We start from the raw sequence: 9,179 nt of genomic DNA, 5'->3' as shown, positions 1-9,179 counted from the left end.
TATTTGTGACGCATCTCGAATTTAGAAGATGAGATGTGTGTCCTGAGCGTGGCTCAGAGATTCAGCTGTAACAAACGAGGACCCCTGAACTCAACCTTCATGCTGAATGTGACAGCTCATTCTGCATCTCATGCTCTTAATGAGTGGATAGTTTGAGCAGTTTCCATGGAGACGGCTCGCTCAATCTTCTTCACATAAGGAAGTGCGCTTCTGTGACAACAGGTGACAATTCAGACATCGCCATGACAACCAAGCATGCAGAAAAATCCCTGGAAAAGGCTCGTAAGTGGACTTAAAAGTTTAAACAGACAACTACACTCAATAGAAAAACTTTTATTCATGTTTTAAACAAACTTTTTTGGAATCAGACACTTTTAACTCACTCATGCCACCTCCACTGAAGGACAACATGAGGTGGATGACCTTCCTTATTTCATTTAGGTGAACAAATAGGAAACCAGAACACAGAGGGGCTGTAGGTTATCAGTCATTGTCCATCACAGTCCTCACGCTACTCTCACATCTCTACTTTCACTCTTTCTCCCGTCTGGTGTCTGCCCTTCAGTCGGCTCTTGTTACATTAACTCAGCTCTCTTGAGACTGACAGCCATTCAAAAAATGAAAGATAACAGCCTGTGACCATGACTGTTTTAGCAGCAATGGACTTTAGTCGTCTTCTTTAAAACATGGGGAGTCATTCACTTGTGTAAATGTCCAGTTCCAGGTCAGCTGAACAAAACTGGATACAGTCTGGAGCTCTTGGGTTGCATATCAAAGGTTTGTATTTGTAATTATTTATATACATATAAGCACATGGTGCATTTTTTTTATTTGCATCATGGTGAATGTAAACAGCAGCAACAAGATGGTGATGAACATGTTCGGCTTCCTCACAGTAAAAGTTTGGGAAACACTTTCCATCAACTTTGACTGTGTGTGAGCACCGAGCATCAGTGACGTCAACACACAGTCCACCTCGCCTGATCTGGCTGTTAGTCCTGCGCTCTGTCGGCTCAGAACACGGTCAGCTTGATCCAGGATGTTGTGGTGGAGACGGGTCTCTGTACAGATGTGGGCACAACAGTCTCAGACTTCCGTTGTTTGGCCTGCCTGAGTCCCATTTTGTCCATTTCATTAGACAGGAGCCGCCTTAAATCCAAGCTGGATTTGCATGGCTCCCGCCCTGGATCTCTCCCCTCTCCTCCCTTGGGCGGTCCGGATGGTCAGGTTGAGACGGTAAAAAAGATGCCGTGGGCAGTGACCGTCTCAAAGTCCCCCGCTTGTAACACAAAACCTGAAATAATTACATAATAATTACATTTTTAATTAATCAAGATTATGCAGTTAGGAACCCTAGTAATAGAGAGCAATAATCAAATACTGCACTTTAATATGCAGCATGCACAATATATTATTAGTGTTTGAAGACACAGCAGGGTGCTCAAAGATTTATAGGTAAACAAGAATAAAATGAAAACAGAAAGACTGCACTGTGCCCCCATCCCACACCGCCTATGACCTGACTGACAAGGAGTATAATTATTTGGACAATTGGGCTGATAATAACAGTGTGTTTGCTCCTGGGTACACAGTGAGCATCTCTATGGATGCTGTTAGGCATCTTGTCCTCCACAGCGTTACCCACAACCTCTGTTTATGCCCACATCCAACCTGTTTTTCTGTGAGTTTTAAATTACCAGCTGCCACCTGTAATTTATGGCAATTTGCTCCCACATTATTGTAGGCCGCCACAAGGTCAGCAGCACTTCCTTCCAACACTTACTTACTATTCTTCACTTGTGTTAAACAAAGAGGTCCTATCGCAGCGTGAACGACGGCCGTTATTGTTTCTGATGCGGTTATTGGGATTTAAAGTCACGGTGCGATTTATGTGGCCTGTTGAACTGTAACCATCTGCTGATGAGTCCATGGAGATGTTGAGAACTGGACCTTTTATTGTGTGTGTAGTTCACTGAATTTAAGACTGACCTGACATTTAATGCAATCTCACTATTAATGATCACGCAGACTGAAACGTGTTGGCAAGGAATCGCAGAGGTGAGACTCAAGGACGATATGCACATGTGACGTAGAAGAACTGGTTTCTTTCATCGGCCTCTGAGTTATTGCTCTAAAAAAAGGAACGCTTCTTCTTCTGAGGATCATCATGTTTATACGAGTTGGAGGTAAGTACTGCACTTTTTACTCTACATTCACTTGCTAACTTTAGTAACTAGTTACTTTGCAGACTGCATGCTGCATCAGAGCCAAAGCAGCACTTTTTAAATACATTTTAATAAAAGTACTTTCACTTAAGTCTGACTTTTGGGCACCTTTTTAAACACTGCTCTTATGTGGATTAATCTCTAGGTGGTATTACCCGACTGACGCTGGATTTATGAGGCCAGTAATGTTGCTGATAATTAGGAGAAAAAAACTGGTAATGATGAATAAGCTGATATTAATTACTGATGCTGATTTATCAGCCAGGATACATTTTCCTGGCTGACATTTCAGTAGGCAGAGAAAAAAAAACGAGGTTGCACAGCGATCTGTCCTTGATACTTATTTGGCACTCGTGCCTTTTAACACCTTCCAGTCAAAGACCCGGGGCTTACTTGGATTTCCCAGGCCGGTCATAATCACTATCAACAGATTATCAAGAATAAGGTAAGCCTGTTCCTATTTACACAGCTTTGCCCTGCGAGTGTGAGCATTTACGTGGGAACACAAACCGATCCGGGATCACTCAGTCTGTTGACAGGCTGGAATGGGGGTGCGTTTGATGAAGTGGAGTAAGCTTCTCCTGTGACCTGTCAGGAATGGGGGCCGGTCCAACTGGAGCAAGACAGACGGGGGGGAAATCCTGTTTGATGTGTCCGCCGTAGGGGCATGACGCCGACGGCCGGGGCCAAAACTGGAACTCTTGTTGTTTGTGTTTGTCAGTTTTTGATTCCCCACCCAAGGAGAAATGACCCTGTGGGCGAGCTCAGGTTTCACAGGCAGAATTTAAACACTTCTGCCCGAGAGACCAGACACCCTCGCTGCAGTAGTGGCCAATTAGGATCAAGTGTCAGCTCGTTGACATGTGAAGGACGGTATGTGCGAGCGGTTGGTCAAACAGGGATAGGGAGGCGGTGTTGGTGGTGACAGGCTTTGTCACAGACGTGGAGGAAGGATTTAAAACACATGGCTGCTTTGCCACCAGACGGAAACCTTCACTTTGTCCAGACTGATTGGATAATGTACATATGTCGCTCTCTGTTGCTCTCTCTGTCTTATTTGTTCTTTCCTTCTCCTTTACTTACACCCTCCCTGAATGATTTGTTGATTTGCCGACTTTTGAGTCCTGCTTTTTGTTCTGTTGGGGAGCTATATGGATTTAAGTCTTCAAATTGGCCCTGAGCAAATATAGCTGAGCAAGTCTCCACCAGTCAAACTCTATACTGTTCCCATAGTGCACATACTGGAAAAGGTTATGCTGATGGATGTATATTGGTACGCTGTGGGGAGAAAAAAAAACTGTCAAGGCCAAGCTTCAGAGAGCCAAGAACAGAGGAGGTTCGTTTTTTCTGAGGTTTGTTGATCCGTGAAAAAGTAGTTACCAGGGTGGAAGATTAAGGTTGGAAAAAAGAAATTAATCTTTAATTTTAGAGATTTGACACCAACAATATCACTTTAAATGTGACCAGCAGGCACAGAGTAAAACTAAGTTGTTAAAAGTTAAAGTTACAATTTCCAGCTAAAGAGATGGTTTCACCAAATCCTACATTAAATAGTCCAATCATCATAATGCAGAAGGGCTGATGTCAGCGTGTTTTATTATTATTTACAGAAAATTATACTTGTTTGTAATGGAGATGTTGCTAATTTCAAACTTGTAATACACGGTCCTTTCTTGAGACGCCCCTCTGGGCCAGTAAAGGAAGTGCTGGTCCCAATCTGGGAGGTCCTGGATCCTGTTCTGGCACGATCCGGCACAAATTAAGCTCTGAAAACAACAAAGAAACTGATATTTCCTGCATGTATATGGCACGTTTTTTAGCCCTGAACGGTTACTGCGGATCCTTTTTTCTGTCATGTACGACCCCAACAACCTCTACCGATAACAAGGTAGGACAGCCTGTGCTGCATGCAGCCTGAGAGGCAAAGCTCAGGGCAAAGACGGTCATCAGCTCACTCGCTGCTGCTCCTGAAGCTTACTGTTGCTGTGAGCTCACATGAATAACCAACAATGACCTTTGTTTGCAAATCCCGGTTGTGAGGGGGGACGTTCCCTCACCGCCGGCGGACATTACGCTCACACCGAGACAACAGTCCATGTCATGCTGCAGGTTTGTTCTACGTACTTCCTGTCTGTTCTGTTCACATCAAAACATCATCAAAACTTCGGCAGCCATCTTGAGCGCACCAGCGAGCGACCCCCTCAGGAACGCAGACCTGAATGTTGGTGCCCACTCCGCTCGTATTAATCATGTGACGGTGCATTGTTAATGGCGGCGTTTCATTATGTGCAGAACAACTTACTGATGCTCTCGCTGGCCTCTCCTCCTTTTGTCCCGCCGTGTTTTTTTCCTCCGCCGCTCACATTGGCAGCTGTATCATTTAATGAGATCAGACTTCATTAAAGAGGGCCCCCTCACAACCTTCCCCAGGTCTTTTAACGCAAACGCTTCAATTAGCCGCACAGGATGGCAGCAGATTGGAGCTGTTGCGTACAGAAAGGAGGAAGAGAAAGGAGGCAAGACGGGGAGGAGTTGATCCTAATGAAGCTGAAGTGCTGAGGAGAAAGAAAAAAACAAAAAAAAAAAAACGTTGTGAATAAATCTTTATTTTCATGTGTGAAACTGTCAACTCCATGTGAGTACAGTACGTGTGTGGACGCTTGTAAATAAATATTCTGTGTCTGAAGGGTTGTCATGGCAACAACATGAGGAAAAAACGTCTGCCATGTCACTATGGTGATGGATCCCATGAAGCCGCTGCCACGTTAAGTGCAGACACATCTGCGTGAAACGTGTGAATGTGATACGCACAAATACATTCATCACGAACTGTCGACTGTGCAGGAGGAGCGCTTTTTATTTTTCTGTGATTTCGCTCGGGATCACGAACCAGTGGAGTCACTAAACGCTCTGCATGGATATAAACTCTGATGTTCTGATTAAATCTGCTCAGCTCAGGTCTTTAAGTCCTGGTAAAATCAGCCTCAGAGCGCCGTGGTGAGGTCTGAGTGCTGTGGTTTTCAGTAGAGAGCCGAGAGGTGCCCGATTTCAACTCAGATCGCCAACAAAGCGCCATTGCTTGGAGATGAGCCCGAGAAACACTGAAAAAAAAACAGCCTTTCTGTGTTGCTCGTTTGCAGGAGGACAGACAGCAGAGCTGATTCGGGCCCAGGGGGACATTGTCCAAACACTGTTAGAACAGGGTCGTCCATTTGAAGCTTTGCCGTTTGGACAAAACTGTGTTCTGTTTTTAATCCTCTTAATCTTTTCAAAGCTGTGGCTTTCTGAAATGACTTGGCAGGTTTTCCCTGTTACAGTAGGGCCCGATTCAACATGACATCACCAGTGAAACTTAAAGGGAAACGCTGCTGAATTCACAACATCTATTGATTTTGTGACACGACTCTATTTTATTTATACGTGTGTGTTCAGAAACACTGACACTGTGATGTTGTTAATACAGTCATATGTTTACTGACTGTCTCACTGAGGACGGTCTGTTTTAATGCATCATCAGATGATAAAGATCCACTTTTACATGAATAAACAGTATTTTTTGAAGATTAGTCTAAAGACCATTAAGACCAATGTAGTAACTATGATACAGTAGTTTAATTATTGAGCATTACACTAATACTGGCAGATCATCGAGTATAATAACTGTATAATCTGTGTCCATCTGTGTTAGGGATGACAGTCATACTGTATCGACAGCGTCACAAGCAACTGTCTTTTCTTTTTACTTTCTCCTTCTCCTTTCCTTTCCTTTCCTTTCCTTTCCTTTCCTTTCCCTTCTTTCTGATTCTTCTTCTATTGTTTTGAAAGAAGCCCAGAAGGTCACTGAGGTGGTTGGTTGTGCATATCAGGAAAATATTAAACCTAGACTGCCATCTTTCCTTAACCTTAACTTAGTGCTTTAAGTAGCCAGAACCAAATCATAAAAACTGTAACTGAGCTTTGTGTTACTGCTAACGTCTCATCCTGGTGACTGGGCTGCTTGTCACCAGTTTCCTACTCACACATCCAGCAGATATGGATGAACATTAGCGATACATTTTCTCTGTCTGCCTGATTGATTCAAGTCCTATATATCATCTCATTTTAGCTCTGTGTTGGTCTCCATCAGCCCCTCGGGGAGAAAAATCTGTCTCTTTAGCAGCTAAATGCTGCTGCACATTTTCCTGTCTGCTGTTTGGTGCTGAGCAGGTTTTGTACTGAAAGTTTAGTCGCAGCTTAATTATCTAAAAGCAGCTGGAAACAAAGCTTTGACTCACGCAGAGAGACAGTATAGCCAGACAGATAATTACACGGTATATATATATTTATATCTAGAAAGATGAGGCGACGGCGGTCCGTGTTCAGTTATAGTTCAGACAATGAGAAACCTTTGACAACAGTAAAGGATACTGACGCAAATTATAAGATGTCTATAAAGTGAGTTTACAGGAGCTGTCCGTTCAGCACCACAACAACACAAGACAAAGAGCAGCAGCAGCAGCAGCTTGTTATTACCTGCTGCCGCCGTCTCCTCTGTGTCCTCCAGCTGCAGCTTATATGTTTCCTTACTGTTATGGCTCATAGCAGGCGGCATCATCAGAGGACACAGTTACATACATACTAAGTAGGACTATATAAGACTATATAAGATAACATGTACATTAGATTTAGTGATAATCCTTCCATGTCAATGGGTTTTTAAGATCTCTTTACTGTATGTAACTGTCAGGACAGAGGAACTTTTGTGAAATCTCATCGTCACCCCTGTGCACCATGAGGAGCCATGTGCCCCTGACGGTATAAACAAAAGTCACTGTTCCAAGTATCTGACCTCCTGGTAAACGTAAACCTCACTGACAGTTGTACATAGTGCACACTGCAGGAGCCGAAGTGTTTTTTCTTTTTAATTCAACAGTCTTCCTTTACTTGAGTGAGTTTCTCGCCTACTCAGTTTTATATTCCAATCATCTTTTTATATACTTTATAAAAGTAGCATAAAGGGACTAAAACTGTATTTTCACTGTACAATACTTACTGGCTAAGTTGCATTGTGGGTAATGTAGGCACCAGGTTTTGAAAAGCAGTCCACTGGTACTGGACTGTACTGGCGAGTTTGGAGTGAGAACGTGTTGCGCAGTGTAAGTTATACATTTAGCTTGATGCATTTGGAGCCATAGTAGCTCAGGTCAGCTCAAACATTCACAGCATCCTGCAGTCCAGCAGCTTGTCAACAGTATTTATGAACCACCATTCTGCTGGTCTTGCTGTCACTAACTACAAACACTGTTTGCTGTGAATGTGTGAAAATGAACCTTTCCAACTGACAGAAATTAAACCAAAATCACCTGCAGTTCGTCCAACACACAGCTGAATATCAGAGGTTGTTATCTTCTGTGACACATTGATTATCTTCACGATGATGCCTGACACTGAACTTCCTCAAAACATTTAAGTGCATGACTCACTCCACGTATAAACATATCTTTATTAATAATTCACAGCCCGTCTGAGGGCAGAAATGAATCTTCCATTCTGAGACTTCACTTATATTAAACAAAGCTACTTAAAGAAAGAGGTTATATCAATGCCGGGCTTAAGAACAACACCTGTCCTCCATCTTCAGTGTAACAGCCAGATGGCATTCTGCACTTTCCCTCGTGAAACGCTCCTGGCCGGGCGCTCGGCACTCAAAGCAAAGTCCAATTTATTCTTGAGTGTGATCAGGAGGAGAGCATTCCTCCTGCTGCACGTGTGGAGACCATCCTTGCATTTCTCCGACTGGAGCCCCATCAAATATTAATATTTCTGTGAGTGCAGAGTAAATGTGGATTATAAAAAGAAAGGGCAGCGGGACTTAGAAAATATGCTTGAGAAGAGAGCTCAGCGAAATGCACACACTAATCGAAAGACCTGCAGGTCAGCGCAAATATCTCAGAGAAAATGAGAATTTCATTTTGGGCGTTTTTATGAAGCCCTACTCGGCAAAACTATAAAAAAAACATCTTGCTCGCATCATGGGAAATGCACAGTAGGAAATAAAGCTGACGTCTCCTGTTTGAAGGGGAAGGCGGCTGTGAGTCAAAGATCAGCACTCAAGCTGAACTTCTCCTTCTTCTTGTTTGTCTTTATTGGTTTCTCGTTGTCATTACTATTTCATCTTCGTAAATGGGATGTCCAAGGTTGCGAGTGGTCAGCGAATGCGGCAAACAAGCAAACGTTTGGATAGAAAGCTCAAAGTCAAGTTCATAAAACTTTGAGTGTCCCATTTTGAGTCTGCAATGGAACAAAAATGAGCAAATGCAGCTCCATCAGCCGCTGGAAAGAAATAAACAACTCGGGCTGTAAATTTTGGGAAATGAGGGAGACGAACAGAGTGTCAGCGAATCGCACAAAAACATCCCGGAGTGATGGATGACGACAGTCTGACGGAAAAACAGACATTTATCCTCCTCAGTGGCGTTTTTATACAATATGTACTCAATAAACAAGTGCAGAGAGGAACGTTGTTAAAGGATCAAAGATTTAAATTCACCCAAAAATGTAAATTCAGTCGTATCAAATCCCTGCAATGCCAATGGAAAGTCAGAGGAACAATGAAGTAGTTGGGGACTTTTTTTAAAATGTGAAAAAGCAGCTGAAAAAAACAAAAACCAAGATATAAAATGGCTTCATACAGCTCATCGGGCATAATCCAAGTCTCCGGCAGCCCTAAAATCACAATTTATTTTTAAAGATGCTATTTACACCATCGCTCAGTCAAGCTTGTGCACCCACTGCAGACTAAGTGAAGATATTGGCTGAAAGGGTGTAAATAAAATCTTTTTAAATCAATTTGGGGATCCAGGGCTTCAGGAGACTGAACGAGACCAGACGAGACCAGACGAGCTGTGTGAGAATGATGCAACTCGAGGCTCCAGAAATGTTTTATGGACGACGAAACTTCACCCAACTTTCGCC

The 9,179-nt window shown here is 43.1% G+C and overlaps 1 long non-coding RNA gene across 1 annotated transcript in view; it reads left to right on the top strand.

Annotated features, from left to right (window-relative positions):
* The first annotated feature begins 243 nt into the window (after nt 1-243).
* Nucleotides 244-9,179, top strand: part of LOC311263079 — a 10,162-nt gene continuing 1,226 nt past the window's right edge. Inside the window, exons 1-3 of the long non-coding RNA XR_014623319.1 lie at nt 244-282; nt 719-777; nt 2,029-2,186. This is a non-coding gene — a long non-coding RNA (uncharacterized lncRNA). The remainder of the gene's footprint in view (nt 283-718; nt 778-2,028; nt 2,187-9,179) is intronic.

Source organism: Pagrus pagrus (genome assembly GCF_965226575.1).
Source record: "Pagrus pagrus genome assembly, chromosome: 9".
In the NCBI taxonomy this organism is placed as follows: Eukaryota; Metazoa; Chordata; class Actinopteri; order Spariformes; family Sparidae; genus Pagrus; species Pagrus pagrus.
This window is presented reverse-complemented; position numbering and strand designations above follow the sequence as displayed.